Source organism: Typopeltis vanoorti, chromosome 14 (genome assembly GCF_054136105.1).
Source record: "Typopeltis vanoorti isolate ZY-2024b chromosome 14, IOZ_Tvanoo_1.0, whole genome shotgun sequence".
In the NCBI taxonomy this organism is placed as follows: Eukaryota; Metazoa; Arthropoda; class Arachnida; order Uropygi; family Thelyphonidae; genus Typopeltis; species Typopeltis vanoorti.
In genome coordinates, this window is record NC_143562.1 from 96,555,229 (window position 1) to 96,575,884 (window position 20,656).

Sequence of the window (20,656 nt, forward strand, 5' to 3'; positions counted from 1 at the left end):
AAACTTTTTACAAGAAACATCAGTGGTTTAGTTGACATTAATGACCAAACACAAAGTAGATGGCCAAAAAACCTGAATTGATAATTTCCATATCCAGGAGGTTGAGCAATTAATTAATAAAAATCAGCCAAGTCTAAGATCACTAGCACTGAAGCTTAATGTTAGATTAGAGTGCATCAAAATTGTTATAGAACTGGACTAGAATGATTGTAGCCAAATAATCAGATTTTAAGTTTTGGAACTTACTCAGCTCCAGTCTTTATTAATCCAATGATATCTGAGAGACATCAATGTCTCTCAGATACAAACCGTTGATGTTGTCATCAATGGATAGGTATAAGCTTGAGTAACTTGATTGGGTGCCTACTTTGGAGGCCCATGAAGAGGAGGTTATGTTAGATTGGGGGAAAACAATGTCATTTGTTTACTAATTAAATTCCATGATTAGCTGTTCCACAGTTTTTCTCTATGGACTTGTAGAAGGTGGGTAAAATGTGTTCACTACAAGCATCAGTGAGAAATGCATACCCACTACTAGCCCAGCTGCCAAACATCCTTCCACTCTTGAAACACATTACTGGCAGTATCCTGGTTACTGCCATCCTTCCCTACAGTCATACCTTTTTTGAAGTCTGTAATCATTATGTCCCTTGCCCATGTGAATCAATCTTTTATTGCCCTTATACTAAATAAAGCAGGGATGAATTTAATTAAGCTATAACTTTTAAGAGGCCTCCCCTCTACTGGATAGAGGCCCCTTGTAATATGAAGCCATAGACTGCAGTTTACCTGATTAATACATAAAGCATGCCTTTGTACTAAAGTAGTGGGAGGAATGTACACTGATAAATCCTTGAGAGTGCATTATTCTTGGACATATGGCTGGTTTGGTTCTCTCATATTGTCTTTTTTATTTATAAAAATTATAAATAAAAAAGACAGAAACACCCTCTGAGATCAAAGTCAAACTTTTTTCCATGCCAAAGAAAAAGAGACTGCTTCTAGATGAACCAGATATCTGATGTCCATTCTGATTTCTTCAGAATCCACAATGAGAGTAAAGGTCATAGTTTTCTAGCATACCATAAAAGGTGAGCATTGACCATTGTCTCCAAGATCTTACACACATAGATAATCAGAGCAATTGTAAGGTTTGGATTATTTCCTAGTTTTGATGCTGTTAAATATATGAAGCACGTGCTACCACAATGGATATCATCAGGCTATATAAGACTAGGAAAGAGAAAAAGTGCTATTTTCATATCTTTCTTAATTGAAAGAATAGCCGATTATATGGTCTCAGGCTGTGGAAAAAGAAATTAAACTCCGTTAACACTTTTGTCTGCTTGAGGTTCAAACATTCATGAGAATAAAACACTGTTGTGGCTCTTACAACAAAAATTTCCAAGAATTGTCTACAGTTTCTTCAGAATGGCATCTAATCCTTAGTCCACCAAAAGTTAAAGGTTTCTGGTAATCTACATGTGGGAATGCAATAAAAAATTTATCTAAGATGCTTTCATTTGGCCTTTCAACAAAATGGTCACCTCATCACCAAATACTAATAAATATTTTTTATTTCTATTTAGAAATAAGTTATGTTCATTAAATCTAACAACATTTCAATCATTTTGTTCATAATTAAATCATCCTGAATAAATTGAGGATTGATATCAGGAGATTAATGAGGTAAGTGAAAGATAACAGTGTAGGAAAGTTATTGATGTGTTGCCAAGGAATGAACAATGAGAAACAGAGGAGAGCAAGAATCATGAATAGTATCCTGAAAGAGTATGTGAGGAGAAGGGAATGCTGTTTGTAGATGGATTGTTAACCCAGCAGAGGTTGTGGCTGATCTGACAGATACAAACAAATTGTTTAATATAAATATTCTTACACATATTCAGTGTATAGCTTGGAGGTCATGAGTAGCTGCACGTGCATATATTACGAGTGATATTCCACACTGTTTATGCAGTTGGTTTTGGTTTAACACGTGTTATGTAAAGGTGTATGATATTTCATAGTAAATTGTATCTGAGAGATACCGCGACCTCCGACGTCAGTATAGTATTGGTTTAGTTTTTTTTTTTTTTTTGTCATTGAAAATGGCTGGAAAAATATATCGATTGGTAATCCATCAGATGTTGAAGAGATTCAGCGATTTTGTTACTCGAGTCCGATGATGAGAATGATAGAGTCGAATGCGAAAGTGATATTTGATAGCAAATTATATCTGAGAGATACCGCGAACTCCGATGTCAGTATAGCATTGGTTTAGTTGTTTTTTTCTTTGTTCAATAATTTCTAGATGGTAACTGAAAATAAATAAACAATAATGTATTATATTTGCAGTGTTTTTTTTTTTTTTTTTAAAGTTTTATCGCATTTTAGCACATACACGCGACCTACGCTGCAATTTTTTCCACCGCAACCTTCGCAGGGTAAAACAGGCATGCCATTGCTACTACCAATTCCCTGGAACAAATCCTATTGCCTTATTGACATCAAGGTTATTTCCTCAACAAAATTTCCTTAAGGTTATTTATTTAGTTCAACATGTATCATTTTATTCCAGACTTCCCAAGTTAAAACTGTATTGATCACTGTCGTCAACTGGTGGTAAAGTTGGTATATTGCCCATAATCATATCATCCAACTTCATTACTAAATCTAATATATTTAATCATGAGCCACCTCCATCATCAACAGTATGAAGGTGATCCCTTAAGAACTCAGTTAATTCTCTTTGAACAACTCCATGGAATGCAAAGGCTCATTGCGATAGGGAACACTACACAATCCATCATTTACACCATGCCATGTTATTCACCAGCTAGTGGTGTTTTTGTCTGTTAACTGTGTAGTCACTGACTGATTTGCCTCTAAAACCTTATAGAGCTCCATATGAGATCTGCCAAACTCACCTTCAATTGAAAAAAGTCCAAATAAAGATTTTCTTCTAGTCACAGCAAGAACTGAATTCTTGGACTAAGAAAGTGATTGAATTTCTGGTCTTAAGGCCAACGGTTCTGTAGTTCTTACAAATGCACTATGAAGTCACTTAATTTAACAAAATAAATTGCTTTTTGAAAAAATAAACGAAGCAATTTAATAGCTTTTTTGATCTACTTTGCTTGACTCCCTCAAGTTCAACTTCTTGATTAACAGTAATGGGTGCAGTAGCATAGGAACACTAATACACTGGAGCATTTGTCAAGGGACAGCATATTTTACCAATTATCAAACTTGTCACACTAAAAAACGGCTCGCAGCTAAGAATTTGCTCCAAACCAAGAACTCCAAAAACATAGCTATGCTTATGGAGTATATCAAAACAGCAATGAGCATGTTGACATTTATGATTGCTTAAAAGAATTGTAGCCATTGGAGAGGCTAATCAACTCTGTTTTCAAATTTTCAGGTATCATTCAATGCTGATGCACAAACTGTGACTGAAAAACAGCTGATGGTAGTATTTCTTAAAATTGAATCTTAATGATACTGTTATATTCGAAAGAGAGAGAGCTGTTTGCTCCAACTATGTTATTCCCTATATACATATTTATAGTCAGTTGTGGAGTAAGATAACACTATAATTTTATTTTAGTTGGTTAGAATGTTTCAGATTCATATCAATGATGGTGCATTGACTTCATGGACCAACATGTGGTGCATATTCAAAGAATGAAGCTGTAGTAGTACTGTAAACATATAAATATACACAACAGGCAAATTCTTAGTACTTTAAGAGACCCTTAGAGATCCAACATTCCTTATAGAATTTATTAAATTAATTTCCGACTTTTTAAGACATACAAATAATTATGTGGCCATTCTAAGAATTACTCAATATGAGCTCAATAATTTCTCATACTCTGACTCTCACAGTTAAATTCAGTACTGAGAGATAACATTAAACACTTGGCCATATGAGAACTTCCTTTGCAGCACTTATTTTTGTTTTTATTCATGCATTCTGTATTTTCTCTAAAATTTCTTGACATACAAAGTTAAACAGCCTCACTTATATAATATACTTGCATATGTATCCTTTCAGAAAGCAAGTTTCCTTAATGTATCTTTTCCTAATTTTAATGAAAAAGACATGACAAATAATTATTATTATTCAGGCCTCCATGGAGTCAAAAGACTCATCACGGGAGGTCCTTCCTAGGAAACACTAAGTCTATCACACCACTGCTTGACCGTTCTTGCTCTCACCACTCTATCACACAATGCATTCCGTGGTTCAACCACCCTGCATGCAAAGAAACCGCTCCTTATCCTCTTGCTCACAGCTTCCTTTCGCAACTTCCAGTGATGGCCCCCTTGTCATCCCTTCTTACTGCTGTTCCACCAGCAAAAGAACTCCCCAGTGTCAACCCTGTAACTACCTCTCAACAGTTCCAAAGTCTATCATATCACCTCTCCTATCTACCAACTTCTGCAGTCCACATTCCCTCAGCTGATTTAACTAACATTGTACAGTCCTAAAACCACCTTTGTCATCTGCCTCTGTACCTCCTGGATACCAAATTTGAGAACAATAGTCTAAGTGTGATCTGATCTTAATGATACTGTTATATTCGAAAAAGAGAGAGAGCTTTTTGCTCCAACTATGTTATTCCCTACATACATATTTATAGTCAGTTGTGGAGTAAGATAACACTAATTTTATTTTAGTTGGTTAGAATGTTTCAAATTCATATCCATGATGGTGCATTGACTTCACGGACCAACATATGGTGCATATTCAAAGAATGAAGCTCTAGTATAGTATATATTTACTATAAATATATACAACAGACAAATTCTTAGTACTTTGAGACCTTAGAGATCCAACATTCCTTATAGAATTTATTAAATTAATTTCCGACTTTTTAAGACATACAAATAATTATGTATACTCTTATCTCTGCAGGTCAACGTCCTGTTCAGTATTGCAACAATCCTCTGGGTTACTTTCACCACCTTTGCAATATGTTCCCTGAATTTAAGGTTTCTATCAATCGTCTCCCCTACTTCCTCCAGTACAGCTCCTCCAATCGATGTATCCAAACTTCAAGACTTTACATTTTGTTGCATTAAACCGATACCCCCATTCATTTGGCCATCTGTCTAATTTATTCAAATCCTCTTGCAGGGCTGCCACATCTGCAATATTACTAATAACCCTTCCCAGCTTCACATCATCTGCAAACTACTGAATATAACCCTGCAATCCACTGACAATGTCATTGATATAAAGGTTAAACAATACAGCTCCCAGTACTGAGTCCTGTGGGACTCCACTTGTAATCTTCTGCCTCCTTGATACTGCCCCACCATACACAACTCTCTGATACTTATCAGACAGCCAATCCTGAATCTAGTTGACTAACCCGACATCTAAACCCACATGCTGCAATTAAATATCAGCTCAAAATGGCAGTATATATGCCTTTCCCTCATCAACTGCTCGTCACTTTATTATAAAAGGCAATCATATTACTAAAGCAAGAATGCCCCTTAACCATGCATACATATATATGTGGAACATATATATACGTCCAAGTTAGCATGGATGCTAAGTGTATATCAAAATTGTAATACCATTGATATTACATTGAAATATATGATAGATATGAAGCATATGAGGATGCGTATTTGATCCATAATAGCCGGTAAAGTGGTTAACAAATCCATGTTGACTCTCACAGATAACACACAGACTGCTCTCCAGCCAAAAGGCTGCAGGTTTGAATCCTAACATGGGCATGGATGTTTGTCTGTGAAAATACTGGTGGTGGTCAGCGATAGATGGCGTTCGTGTAGATGATGCAGGTAGTTGCGGTTGGTAGAGTGGTGGAGACGGAGAGTTGTAAAGTAGGTACCCCTCCCTCAATGAGTCTTGGTCTCCCTGGAGGTGTTATGTAATAATAATAACATTACCCTCATCTTCCCAACACTGTATATGGTCCCTCACTAATTTCTCCAAGATCTTAACAACTACTGATGAAACACAAATTGGCCTATGATTAGACACTTCCAGTCTGCTATGTCCTTATGCAATGGCAATTCATTCCATTCCTTGGGTACCTTTCCCGTAACCAGACTTTCATTGAAAAGCCAGGTCAATGGAGCTGTCAGTTCTTTAGCACATTCTCTCAACACCTGTGCTTTACTGACATCCAGAGTACTCAGTATTTGGAACAGACTCTCCTCTTGCATCTCTAAACCTCGACCCTGCCCTACCCCTCTAGTATTAAAACCTTCTCCAGGATGAAATACTCCAATAAAGTGCTCATTGAACAACTCCACTATTTCCTCTGTATCAGTCACTATTCCCATTTTTATCCCACAATGTCATTCTTCCACACTCATTTCTCCTCTTACTGGACACATAGCTAAAAAATTCTCTAGGATTTTCTTTGGATCTTAGGGCCAATATCTTTTCATATTCCAGGATGAAAAGATATTGGCTCTGTCCAGGCTTTCTGAACTATGTTCAGAAAGCCTGGACACAGGGACGAATTCCTGATGGTTGGAGTAGAGCTCTCACAGTACCCATATATAAAAAGGGAAATAAAACTGAATGTAAAAATTACAGAGGTATTTCCCTACTGAGTATTCCTGGCAAGATCTATGCAAGTATACTTGAGAAACGGTTGAGAAGAATTGTGGAAGAAAAGCTTGGTGAAGAACAAGCTGGATTCAGACCAAACAGAGGCTGTCAGGATCAGATCTTCACTTTACGACAAATAGTCGAGAAAGCATAGGAATATAACAAAGATCTGTATTTAAGCTTTGTCGATTTGGAAAAGGCATATGACAAGGTGCGAAGAGAGAAGCTGTTCAATACGCTACAATTATATGGTGTCAATTGGGCAATATATCGAGCAATACTTAGTCTCTATTTGAGTTGTAGTCAGCAGTTAGAATTGAAAAAAGTACAGGAAGATGGTTTAATGTTAAATCTGGTGTGAGACAAGTATGTACATTATCCTCTCTGTTATTCGTTATCTATATGGATCACATTATGAAGGAAAGTGGTATTACATGTGATATCAAAATTGGAGATGTTAATGTCAGCTCTTTGCTTTATGGGGATGATGATATACTTCTAAATAAATCCGCTACAAGTTTGCAAGATTCCCTGACTAAATTGAATAACTATTGTAATAAATATGGTATGAAGGTCAGCATTAAAAAGACAAAGACAATGAAAATAGGCAGAATCATTGAAAATGTCAACTGTGTTGTGAATAGAGAACCTGTGGAACATGTAAAACATTTCAGCTACTTAGGCACGGTTTTTAGTGAAGATGGTAAATTAAATATAGAAATAGACAACAGAATCAGCAAAGCTGGTATGGTGGGAAGTCAATTGAATAAATTCATATGGAATAAGAGAGAAATTAGTCGGAACACTAAATTAGCTGTATAAAAGACAGTGTTCAAACCAGTTTTAACCTATGGATCTGAGAGCTGGGTCAGAAGTAAAACACTTGACCAAAGACTAGAGACTGCAGATATGAGAGTCCTGAGAAAGATTATAGGCGTGAACAGATGGCATCAATGGCAATATCATATTAAAAAAAGAGGATATTAGGAAAGAACTTGACATTGTCAGCATCCAGGAATGCGTTAGCAGAGCTAATCTCAGATGATATGGTCACTTAAACAGAATGGGTGAAGAAAGATTAGCAAAACAAGTGTTCTCTGCCAAGTTGGCAGCAAAACGACCCAGAGGAAGACCAAGATATAAGTGGATTGATACGGTACAAAGTGCCTTAGACGATAGAAATATCAGATCTGATAATGTTGCAGTCTTGACAAGTAACAGACTGATTTGGAGGAAAATTGTAGGTAGAAAGTTAGTAATTTTTTCATGTAGTACTATCATATCCTGTACACCCCTTGAGGGTACATAGCAGGAATTGGATAATGATGATGAGTTTCACCTTCCTTACCATACTAGTCACTCTCTTGGCCTGAGTCTTATATTCTTCATGCATCTGCTCTCCACCCCCTCTCCTTATATCTCTTCCATAACCTCTTTTTCACCTGCCATTCCTGTTTGATATTGTCATTCACTTTACAACAAATTGTGTCCTCTTTTTTCACTCATGGAATACAGCTTACTATTGCTGCTAACAAATATTCCTTCACAATTTTCCAAGCACTAATGATATCCTGGCCTTCCATGGAACTGCTCCAAGTTGATATCTAAGACTATTATAATAACCCACCATATAATTCCACATAAGTTAACTTTTCTTTGATACTCCTGCATCTATTCATCTACCAAGTCAAAACTACATGGTCACTCTCTCCAACTGAGGGAAGAGATGTAATCTTAGTTATTATCAGCTCTTCTGATGCTATGACCAAATCCAACACTCTTGAACCTGTTGTTCTCTCTATTACATGTTGCCCAAGACATTTGTTCCTCAAGAATTCTAGAAATTCATTCCCTTATTACTACATGTATTTTCCTCTTCCCAATTTATACTGCTGTATTTAAAAACTCCCATAATGATCATTCTTCTTGCACTTGCCAAGCTCAACTGCCTAAACATCTCCTTCTCCTCACCCTCTGTGCTCCTTGGCTTGTAGCGAAACCCCACTAAATATCCTGTCTTGCCCACCTCTACCTCACACCATATGCTTTCAAAATCATTAGTGTCACTATCTTCCAAAGCCTCCACTCTTAGAGGACATAAGTCATCACTTATCATAAGCAGTACTCCACCACCAAATTTTCCCTTCTTATCCTACCAAAAAATGCTGTACCCTGCTACTTCTATTCCTGTTATTATATAATTTTTTGTCAACCACATTGCAGAGATCCCAATAATCTTTGGCCAGGCTGATGCTATCAGTGCCACCAATTCATCTTCTTTATTCCGGATACTCCTGGCATTAGTATAAAGCATAAAAATGTCATTGTTTCTATACCTATCATTATCCCCCACTGGACTCAGCATTATCTGATGTCATCATCCCCCTTCCCACAAGAGGCCACTCCCTGCTACCAATAATCGCTCAGACAATAGGAATACATTTAATTTGGTAGTTCCAATAAAAGGAAATCTTCTGTAGATTCCATATTGCTCCTTGGAACGTATCACTTGCTTTTCATTAAGCATAAAATATTCTCACTAATCTAATCTCATATGAAGGCTTGATACCTTACACTGTCCTTCAATCGTTAACTTCACAGTTCTTCATTAGAGAGTAGTTAAAGATGCATGGAAAACTTTTCTTCAATTAGAGAACCTAGCTTGTCAATTTATTAAACCTTTCTGGTTCTCCTTCCCTGCTTGCCTACTCTTTGATCTCTAGCATTCCTGTTACTCGGTGACAGAACAAAACAATAACACGCATATCCATTACTGAGATTCAAAGCAAAACTCAAGTGACAATGTGGCTGCCCTTAATACAGGGGTTTTGCACACTATGAGTGTTTAACATGGAAATACTATAGTAAACAACATAAATTAATTTATAATATACATACAGCATTTCTGTGTTATTTCTTAAGGATCATAATATATGGTAAGCAAGTTTATTACTTAAATTCATTTAAGTCTACATTTTGTTAAGTTACTGCTGGCAATTAAATGTGGGTAACCACATGGCAGTTCCAATAATACTAACATATACAATTGCATTAATAAATGCAAACATATCACATATATACTTTTATGTATTTTTGCATATAACAAACCCATTTTTCTCATTAACAAATTTTTTACTCAGTATGTATATAAGGTGAATGCATATATAGTAGTATATTTAAATTTTGCAGAGGTTTTTGATAGATTGCCACATGACAACTAGCAGTTACCAGTTATATAGTTGGTTTAATCCTTTATCCAAATGTAAGCAAACAAAGTTTATGCCTAAAGTATTTTCAGGACTGAGGCAACTCGTGGTAAAGGTGGTATAAGTTTTCATCACTTGCCTTAGTATCTCCCATAATGCAAAGCAGCACATCTCTTTGCAGACATGTATAATGCTATGCATTAAGGGCTCCCACTGACGAGACCACAATAAAGCTGGGTAGTGGCCCTTCCCTTAATGCATAGCATTATACATGTCTGCAAGGGATGTGCTTTGCATTATGGGAGATACTAAGGCAAGCGATGAGAACTTATACCACCTTTACCACAAGTTGCCCCAGTCCTGAAAATACTTCAGGTGCAAACTTTGTTTGCTTACACTTGGATAAAGGATTAAACCAAATATATAATTGATAGCATAACCAAGTGAAAAAACTTCCAACAACTATTGGGGCTATCGGTGTTTAATTTAACAAATTAAACACCAATGGGAAGGGCTTAAATGGTGATATGCAGTTGTTTGCAGATGATGCAAAGTTGGGAGAGAGTTATGAGAAGTAGAACAGCTGTTGCATGGACCTAAAGAGACCATCTGAATGGGCAAGTGTGTGGGGATTTCAGTGTAAAGGTTTTAAATTTTGGGAAGCAAAGATGGGATGCAGAGTATAGGATTGGTGGAGGAAATAAAAGATTTGGGAGGTAACGGTGGATAGGGACTTGAAATTTCATGGACATTTTGCTAAAATTGATGACAACACAGTGGATTATGGGAATGATGCAGAGAACACTGATGTGTAGAAGTAAGGATGTTTTGATTCCATTGTACAAGACTTTGATAAGGCCACATATGGATTACTGTGCACAGATTTGGTCGTCAGGTTCTCAAAAGGGTGATGAGACATTGGAGAGGGTTTGGAGATGATCAAGTTGATTTCTGGTCTCTGAAATATGAAAACAGATTGATAGAATGCAAATTACAGAGCCTAGTGGATAGAAAGAAGAGGGGAGATGTGATCGAGACATATTAGTTAGTAAGGGGGTAATTACCAGATTAGCATGGATGAAATTTTTGATACAATATCTGCAGAACGAGAGGCCATCCCTAGAAGCTGTATAAGGTGGGTGTGAGAAAGGGGATGAGGAGTAGATTTTTTTGCATGTGAGTGTAGGGATAGTGAATGCATTTAAGTCAAGGTATGATGAACTGTGCATGTGAGAGTGAGACCTCCCACAATGAGTCTCTTGATAATAATAATATAGAAATCTAAAAAGCAAACTTAAGTGAAACTTCAGCCGTGTTAGGAATAATTACTCTAATTTCCCGACATTTCGCCCTTCATATTAAGGTCATCATCTGGAGTATACAAAGACAAGCTATATTATATTTCAAACAGTAAGCCAAAGTGACAATGATTTGATCAACCTACATTCTACTGGACTCTAGTGGAAAAAAAAAAAAAAAAAACTTGTCTTTGTATATTACATATACACTCAAGATATGAAGATCGAAATATCGAGAAATTAAAGTCATTATTTCTAACACGATTGTAGTCTATAATTTTATGAAAATGAACGCTGATCACCATGTAACACCAAAGGAAGGGATTAACAAGTGAAACATTTGTGAAATTTTTAATTTTACAGTTCTACTCAAGATGTGAAGGTCACTTTATTTTCCTTCATTTCCTGAATAGCTCAGTAGAAGTGGAGTATGCAATTCACGGCGCTAGACCTCCTGGAGGTCTAGCGCCGTAATTTCAATTCTAGTCGCCGACTAGAGAAACTTTTACTAAGCCTTTTTTTCGACCGGTTTCTGAATTAGTCGATCTCTGCACGGGCAAGTGGGTTTTTCGTCCCGTAAACTTAAGAAAATCGACCGTAGAATCCACACTATTTTCAGACAGTAAACATAATGTTAGGATTAATGACTACGAGGTGGTTGTACTTGTCACTGTTTTCTCAGAAGGATAAGAAGATGGTTCTGTTAGTTTGGAATTATAAGTATACTTACATGTTCGCGGGCTGGTTTGAATACTTAAGGGTTGAAAAACTCGAGTATTCGGGTGGATAAAACTCCGCTAATTCTGGATAAGGCCTCCTGACTCAGTCGAAAAAAAAAAAAAAGTCCTTATAAAGATTCCTCACGCCGCAATGAGATTCGAACCCCAGGTCTTTTCCAACCAAAGAGAATGTTTGCAAGAGGTCACGCTCCTTAACTACTGCGTGCGGTGTCACTTATGTTGGAAAGAAAAAAATAAATGTATATATATATAGTATACTTTCAATCAGAGGAAAAGAAAAGAATTCTCACCTAATAGCTTCGGGTATGAGAACGACAAGCTACCGCTAATTTCAATTGTGAAATCACTTCCTACGCCGTCCTTCGAAAATTTTAAATCTTTCCTACTTCCTTGTTACTTAGAAAAATTACTCATGCTAAGGATGAGTAACTTTTCTAAGTAACAAACTAATAACGTAATCTGTCTTCCTGTTTATCTTATAAACTAAACGAGTAAACCACTTCAACTAAATCTCTTATTATTTTACCAAAGATCCCAAATACTACCTTGAAATATATTTGCACATCCTCAACACAACACACGACTTCCTGATAAATCATGGAAATATATATCTCTAGCTTCGCCTCTCTAAGATAAATGCTTCTCATATTCAGGTTTCACTCTGTAGTACAAAAAAAATCCGAAGGTATACTTCCTTCAAATTAAAGTGTAGAAATGCAAATAGGAATAGAGTAAGGCGACGACATTTACGGAATCGAAAATTTTAAAACTCTTTGCATTATTTGCTAACAAGCTATCAAACTAGAACGAAATCCACTCCCGAAATGAATGTTAAATTGCAACACCATCCGTCATTTTGATGTACTGATCGTTTGGTAAGGAGATATATTATTCGTAAGTGAGGGGAGAGAGTGCCCGATAGAATTGAAACCCATTCTTCAATCTGCACAGCCAAGAGAGGGTTGACTGTGTCAGAGAAACTGAAAAATAGGTGAGATGTTCTATTTCTGTAATGATAGTGAGCAGAGCAATCATATGTTCAGGCCATTGAAAATTTCTTGCACTACTGTGAAAAGAAAAAAAAATGGATGAAAGGACATGCAACTAAATGAGCACTGCAATAGTTACCTGCAGTTCCTTGCAGGTAACTATTGCAAGTGTGCAGATCTGAATAATTTTTCATAGGCGCTGTTCTGCTTAACTTTGCCGTTATCATCCCTTCACCTTCCTTTAAATCCATCAAAATATGCATTTCCCACAACTTTCATTTAATGCTCAGCTTCAAACCTACCGAACCAACTACTTGTCATTCTCCTTCTTTCTTTCCAACTATTTCTGTAATTCCTCGTGCTCTTTTCCAATAGAACTGCAACCTCCATCTGTTCAAGGACCAGGGCCGTATTCTTTCTCCTTGACCACTTAGCCATAGGGGCACTGTTATGCTATAAGTTTAGTAACCTCTTGTATGCAAGATAGATAATATACACACAAGGTCATACTGACACTTAAACGCATAATTAAATGTGGGTAACAAAGAATTCAGAAAAGCCATCAGGCAGGACAAGGAAAATTATTATGCTAACAAATGTGAAGAGATAGCATTCCAGATGAGAAGGCATAATTATAAACAGATGATTCGTTTAGTTCGCGACCTTAAGCCCAAATTGAATGTTATCAGACAGGAAGACTAACGAAAGAACTGGAAATCAAAAACAGGTGGAAAGAGTACTCTTTAGAACTGCACAGCAGACAGGATCAGAAAATTCCAACTTGGAATCTCCTTCACTTAGGCATGAGGTTGAAACAACAATAAAGCCTCCGAGTGCAAATGGAATCCCAACAGAGTTAAGGCCACAGGGGAAAGAGAGATACGTGCTTGATAGCTTGATTATATGGATATGGGAGACACGATCATGGCCTAGAGACTGGAAGAAGTCAGTTTTCATACCAAGATAATTCTAAATAGGATTGAGGCAACAGTTATGGCAGGGATGCCTGAGGAACAAGCAGGTTTCAGGAAAGGCAAGGGTACCAGAGATCAGAATTGCCTTAGCCTTTGAGACGTATAAGAGCTCAGACTCCCTTTGTAATGTATTCCATAGACTACTCCAAAGTTTTGACTGTGTTAGGAATATGAAATTCTGGGAGGTAATGAAAACAATGTGTTTTCCTCAACATATCATCAGGTTGATAGCTAACTTTGTATACAGTGAGCAAGAAGTCATAGCAACTCCGAAAGGCAGTGACCTTTCGGAGCTGAAGTCTCCAGAAAAGCATACAACAGGACCACCTGGCAAGGACTGGTGTGGCATATCACTGAAGAGGGAGTGACCATACAGCATCTGATAATGTCCAATGAACTTGTAGATGGATTTTTGATGTGAAGTGAGTGCTTTGGATATCAACAGTTTTTATCTTGCATTAAATACATTGGAATTTTTTTTATATTGGCTAGTTGTAGTTTCTGAAATTATCTTTCTTAATAATTTCCTCTTTAACTTAATACAACATTTACATCGTTCATACGAATTTTCGAAATGCCGCTGGTAGGCATCTGAAAGGTATAGCACTGAACTCAGCGGGCACACTCTTCTGGGTGATCTCCACTGAGTTAAACCGGTGTCCTTTGAATTTTATTTTCCATTTTGGAAACAAAAAAGGCCGCCGTTGTCGAATACGGCTTTGGAAGCGATATTGTTTCGTTTAATGCTCAATGTGCAGATGCAATGTCATGCAGCAACAACTAGCTGCTTGTTCAGCACTGCCCCCCTCTCATTCGTTCCATGCGTTGTGCAGTCATTCGAGTGGTTCGCACGATTCGACGATCGCTACTAACGAGCTTTTTCGGTCCGAGACAGGCCTCGAAGTTGTGCGAACCACTCAAAACCTAGTGCACGTGACGCATTCATCTCCGTACACCAATTTTAAGATTAAATATTTCCGAGATACATTTTTCCAAAATAAAATAAAATTTTATCACTGCTCGTTCCATTTGGATTATTGATACGACGCACTAACACCATCTCACTCAAACACGGAATCTACGCGAGAACTAATGAAACTATCGCAATGCGCATTTGCTCGTTGGAAACACACCCACACACCCTAGCAGTTAAAATGATATACTAATTTGTTCAATTCTCTTTACACTACGCTCGTAAAAGAAAAATCTGTCTCATTATTTAATAGACATACTGCGTATGTGTTCTTACTGATTCAGTATTTGGTGTCACAGATGGATAAGCGGGCAATGTGGGCGAACAAAATATAGGCGGACTGTCCAGACAGATCTGACCAGGAAAGAACAATGGAAAGACACTGGAAGCTGAACAAATTAAAGATAGAAGTTGGAACATTCGTTCCTTAAATAAAAAACAAGAATTAATTGAAGATTTGGATAGGGAAATATGTAACAGTTTGTATCTCAGAAACAAAAAAGTAAAGGAATGTATAAATTAAATAATTATCGCATTTTTTTCAGTGGAATAGAGGAACAAGGGAGCAAAAGCAGACGTAGTAATAATAATAATACATAAGGATTTTAAAAACGAAAGAATACTGAATAAAAATAAAACTGCAAAATATATAAATCAGTGCCTGTAGTCTTGAAGAAGGAAAACAGAAGCTGGAGAATTTTATGAAACGCTACAGAAAACCAAAATTATCATCTGAATTAATAATACTGGCAGAAGACTTAAATGCAAGGACTGGAAACATTTTAATACCAGGCAGATGTCATAAATTCAATGAAACTACTCAAAACCCAAATGGAATACATTTGTTTCAATTTTGTACAGATAACGAATTTAAAATAACTTTCTTTAATCACACGAGTCAACATAAAATAAGACAAATGTCTACCATAGACTATATAATGACAAACAGAACATAAAAATGGATGAAATATGGGACACAATAGTTCTAACATCTGCAGACATTGGTAGCGATCGTTAACTACTGATGGAAAAATTTAGACTCCGACAAAATATAAATAAAGTGAAAAAGCAAAATAAAGAAATACAGTACAATGGAATTAATTTAAGGCGAAATTATTACAAGAAGACAGTATAAGAATACTTTATGCAGTTCTTCATTCCCTGAAAGAGCCTACAATATTTTCAGTACATGAGGAAACAGGAATGAAGAACTGCGTTATCTTAGATATGCTCTCTCCCTCATTGGGTACGAACTGAAGACGATTAAGAAAATTCTTGATACGCCTCTGACAGCTCCTCAAATAAACAAGTTTTCAAAAATGCAACTTTACATCATGAACATTAAGGAGAGCTGTAACATTGCTTCGTGATTACAACGTTAAAGTTTCTTCTTTCCGGTGTATAAGATTTCGAGGTTCTCCTCCAAAAAATAAACCAGGAGAATACAAAATTCGTTGCTTTAATGGGGGAAAAAATCAAATGCAACAAGAGCAGTGGTATGTACAGTAGCGAACATTATTAATTCGAACAAAATTCAGTTTGTTCGAATTAATTCGAACAAACTGAATTTTCGTCAACTTTTTGGCCTAGTTTGTTTTTATTTCATTTCACAATAATTTTGGTTTAGTTCAGTGTTTTGGTTGAGTGCTACATGTTTTAACTGTCTCTACGATGTTTATTAATAGTGTAAACAAGGTGACATTCATAGTGTTTTATCCACTACGTAGCTCTAAAACTGTGTAACTCTAAAATGGATACATCTTCAAGAAAGCATTCAAAAATATGTACTCTTTCTCAGCACATATCCATGACTAGAAGACAAATTGCCAATGAGTGCTGTTGGTTTGGGTATTATTAATGCGATTTTAAAGAGCTTTCGGGAAACATGTACCTTTTCTCCTGACAGAAAAGGAGAATGTGGGTGAAAAAAAAGGAAAACTACATTTACTCAAGATCGTGTACTAGTTAGAAAAAGCAAAATTAATCCACGGCTGTCAGCTGTGGGCTTAATGTTTCTGAATGACAGTCCTTCAAAAATTGTTGGAAGCAGGAAGGACTGCCAATAGACCAAAAAATAAACGACTGTGAAGGCTATGCAGAAAATGAGGCTCCAGTGGGCAAAAGTGTACAAAGATTAGACTGTTGAGAAGTGGAAAAAGATCATATTCTCAGTTGAGAACCATTTCTTTGTGCAAGGAGAGCGAGTACCCTATGTTCGCAAATCAGCATCTGAGAAAACTTCTCCTACCCACCTTCAACAAACTCCTAAAAAGAAGTTAGGCACAAGACGATCCTGGATCACTTGTGCCTGTGGACAGTATGATGAAAAGTGATCAATACAAAAAAAAAAAAAAAAAAAAATCGGAGAAAAAATGGTTCCAGAAAGACAAAGAACTCATCTTCCAACAGGATCTCGCTCTATGCTACACTTCAAAAAAAGTGAAAGAGTTCGTCAGAAGTTACAACATACAATTGTTATAGTGATCAGGCAATTCTCCTGACATTAACCCAATAGAAAATTTGAGCCATAGTGAAAAAGGAACTAGGTAAATTAAATTGTGATACATTAATACAATCCATTATAAAAGTATGGTTTCGAGATGCAGAAATAAGAAAAATGTGTTCTGCGTTCATGCCCAAGCGAATTAACTAACTTATTAGGAACAGAGGAGCACATAAATTATTATTATTGAGCACCATGTATTGATCATAATTGTTTTATAAGAAAATTTAACAAGTCCTCAGAAATGCTCCGTACCCCTACAATGTAACAAAAACAAGTTTGGTCTGTAATCATGAAAACTAGCCTTCCACACCACTAAGCAATTTGACAGAAATGCATATATTGATCATAATTGTTTTATAAGAAAATTTTGAAAGGCCTCAGATCTGTTGTAATTTTTCATGGTCTTTTTTAAATATAAAGCTTTGCTGATGGAAGTCCGACAATTTACGAAACTTTTTGGGCTATATTGTTTATTTTAATAAATCTGTATATTTAGAAACATGCGGTCCCTATACCGGAAATTAAATGGGGATTTGATAAACAACGGAAATATTGGTGTTCAATATATTTCACTTTTTTTTAAAAAAATATTACCTAAAATCTGTATGCAATCCTGCTGTGTAAATTTAAATTAAATATAAACTTTGATTATTGTAGATTGGTTAAGTGGAATGTTGAGAACCACTGCACTAAGGGATGAAAATATTCATAAACATCCATGCTAAAGTGGAACTCGAAACCACAGCCTCTCAGTAGCAAAACAGACACTCTGCTCGGTTACCCAGACCGGCATAGATCTCATAAAACACAAGTTACCTTTTAGTGCCTATTCAAACGAGTTGCTTTATTATCTTACGATGGAAGGTTAAAATCTTTGATAATAGTGCTAAGATTTCTCTTGACTCTCTGCCTTTGTACTGTACAATATACAGGAAGGTGTATACATCACCATGGCAACAAGAGATGTCTTTCTATAGAAGTAAACCTACCTATAGTTATTCCCGTTTATTCTTCATAAAGAACAGTTAATGTACGGGTATCTTAAGAAACTCATACTCTTCCAATGTACAACACTCGAGGGCGAACTCGATTACTGAGAAACGAGAGTGATAATCTAGTTACAACCAAGGAACGCGTAACTTGACAAGCTTTACGTGGCAAAAGGAACGTGCAGTATGGTTAAGGAGGTTTGAACCTATGTATATAATAGAATCTGAAATTTAGACGCATCAGGAGAGGGAGAAAGGAGAGACAGTGAATAAGAATGCAAGAAGAGGAACCATAGAAATTCACAGAGATGAGATGTTTAAAAGGCGTGAAAAGAGTGAAGAATTTGGCGTCAAAGGAAGTATTAGTAGATGGTCAAGATTCAGTACCACTATTTTATTATTTTAATTTCTCAGAGTAAACCACTTACTTACCTTGCGAAGTTTCTTTCATGTACAGATGACACATTTGAATCCCGTCTCGATGTTCGCGAATAACATCTAGAAGTGATATGCAGGTCATCTTTCCATAAACTGCCTGCCACTGTTAAATAATTTTTTTATGTAAATCCTGTGTTTTCGAATATAATTATCATAATCATCTGTTATTAATCTTATATCGATGACACATTGTTACCCGAGTATGTGTATAAACTGCTGGTATGGCTTATCTGCTATTTTACCTACAGTATATGTAGATACCACACAAGTAAGGCATACTACAGTAGTATAACTAGATCAAATTATAGTTAGATTAATTATAAATGATCAGTCTCTTTAAACCAGGATGCAGATAAAATCTGTTATTAAATAATTAAACTATTAGCATTATAATGGTATAAAAAGCTTAACTGTTTGATATGAATCAATTAGCGATTAACTATTGTTCCTTATTCATGTATCTACACGTTTTGTGGTCTTAAACTGAACAGTAAATGCCGCAAAGGAAATAAAACTGATCAAGTTACAGTAGAAGAAGTTAACACTTTTACATAGGAGCAAATGTTAATACCGAAGGCAGAGCAGAGAGATACAATGCAAAGATTGACAAAAGCAGATACTGTACTACTTTCAGAAAATTGAATAATATATGGGAATCATCCAAATATTACAATAAAACCAAAATAAAAATCTTCAATAATAATAATATTAAGGTTGTGTTATTATATGGATCAAAACACGGAAATTAACCAAGAAACAGGGAGCTAAATTAAAGTTCCCAACAAAACGTTTGCGTAAAAAACGGATTGGTGTCGAGGCTAGCTGGTGAACGGACGTGCTATCGGAGAGCTCCTGAGAGATTTGTGTTTTTTGTTGATTTATTGGTGTTTTGGATTCAATTTAATGGACTTAAGTGTTTAATTTTGGTATATTATTGGAGCTTTATTAGCGTGGTTAGTGTACTAAAGTGTTTTATAACATAATCTATGTCGGGAAGTCGCCGCTAGATGAATTCGTAATGTGTAGTGTTAGTGCAAGTTCCAGATGAGATAAGTATCATTTTCAGTTATCGATACAAATTACTTAATATTGTGTAGTTTTGTTTTGTTTGCCTTGCGTATTTTGGTGTGTTATAACGTATAATTTGACAAAACACGTTACAGATAAGTATGGCACCTGTGCGAAGGAAAATGGCGGCCAGTAATGAAGGTTCGCCATCGTTATCAAAGAACGGTAGCATAAAAGAAATGAGTCAGTGTACTAGCTGTGAAATGTACGCTTTGCGGAGTGTGGTTAGATGATAAAGGATTGAATGTGTGTAGAAAATGTAGGGAGAATGCGGAATTGAAGTGTATTTCGGATCGTGAGTGTGATATTTTTGTCAACCTTCAGAATGAAGGAAATAGGGATATGACAAGAAACGGCAAGGTTGTACATGAAAATTGTGAGAGTGTGAATGATAGTATAAATGGTTTCTCAGAGAACAAAAAAGATGAGATAGATGCATTGAGTGAGATCGCGTTGTTGAATAGTGCGATAGAAAGAGCAAAACAGCAGCTAGAGTGCACGAACAAAAGTAGACTGAATGAACCAACCAATAATAAAAGGTATGACAGGAAAAATAGACGTATGAATGTGAACATGAACAAAATGAAGGATAGAGTGCTGTATGGAGACTCGTTAGTACGAGGTGTGTTAGTAGAGGATTTGACAAAATCGTACCAACCTGGTGCGACCATAAAGGACGTAACTGCGTCTATTAGAGAGCAAAAGGAAAGGGTGAAAGAAATGATTGTTGTGGCAGGTACGAATGATTTGAAAGGAGATAAAATGGAAATGATAGAAGACCTGAATGAATTGTTTGAGGTAGCAAAAGAAAAGAGTGAGAGAGTTAGAATGATTAGTCTTTTGCCACGGTATGACAGTGAAATGTTTA

General features: G+C 36.3%; 2 protein-coding genes across 5 annotated transcripts in view; one reads left to right on the top strand and one right to left on the bottom strand.

The window, feature by feature from the left end:
• Positions 1–20,656, top strand: part of LOC150099784 (phospholysine phosphohistidine inorganic pyrophosphate phosphatase-like) — a 272,126-nt gene that overhangs the window by 222,139 nt on the left and 29,331 nt on the right. The window lies entirely within an intron of this gene.
• The window catches only part of LOC150099785 (uncharacterized), an 83,086-nt gene that overhangs the window by 35,938 nt on the left and 26,492 nt on the right, over positions 1–20,656 (bottom strand). The window contains exon 2 of one of the 4 annotated variants that reach the window (XM_090404111.1): positions 18,715–18,823. The exons of 1 other annotated variant lie outside the window; for it this stretch is intronic. The gene's annotated coding sequence lies outside the window, so the exon portion shown is untranslated. Of the gene's footprint in view, positions 1–11,841; positions 11,913–12,141; positions 12,404–18,714; positions 18,824–20,656 lie in introns of those variants that run through there. 2 more of the 4 variants (XM_090404110.1, XM_090404112.1) reach the window with 2 other exon arrangements.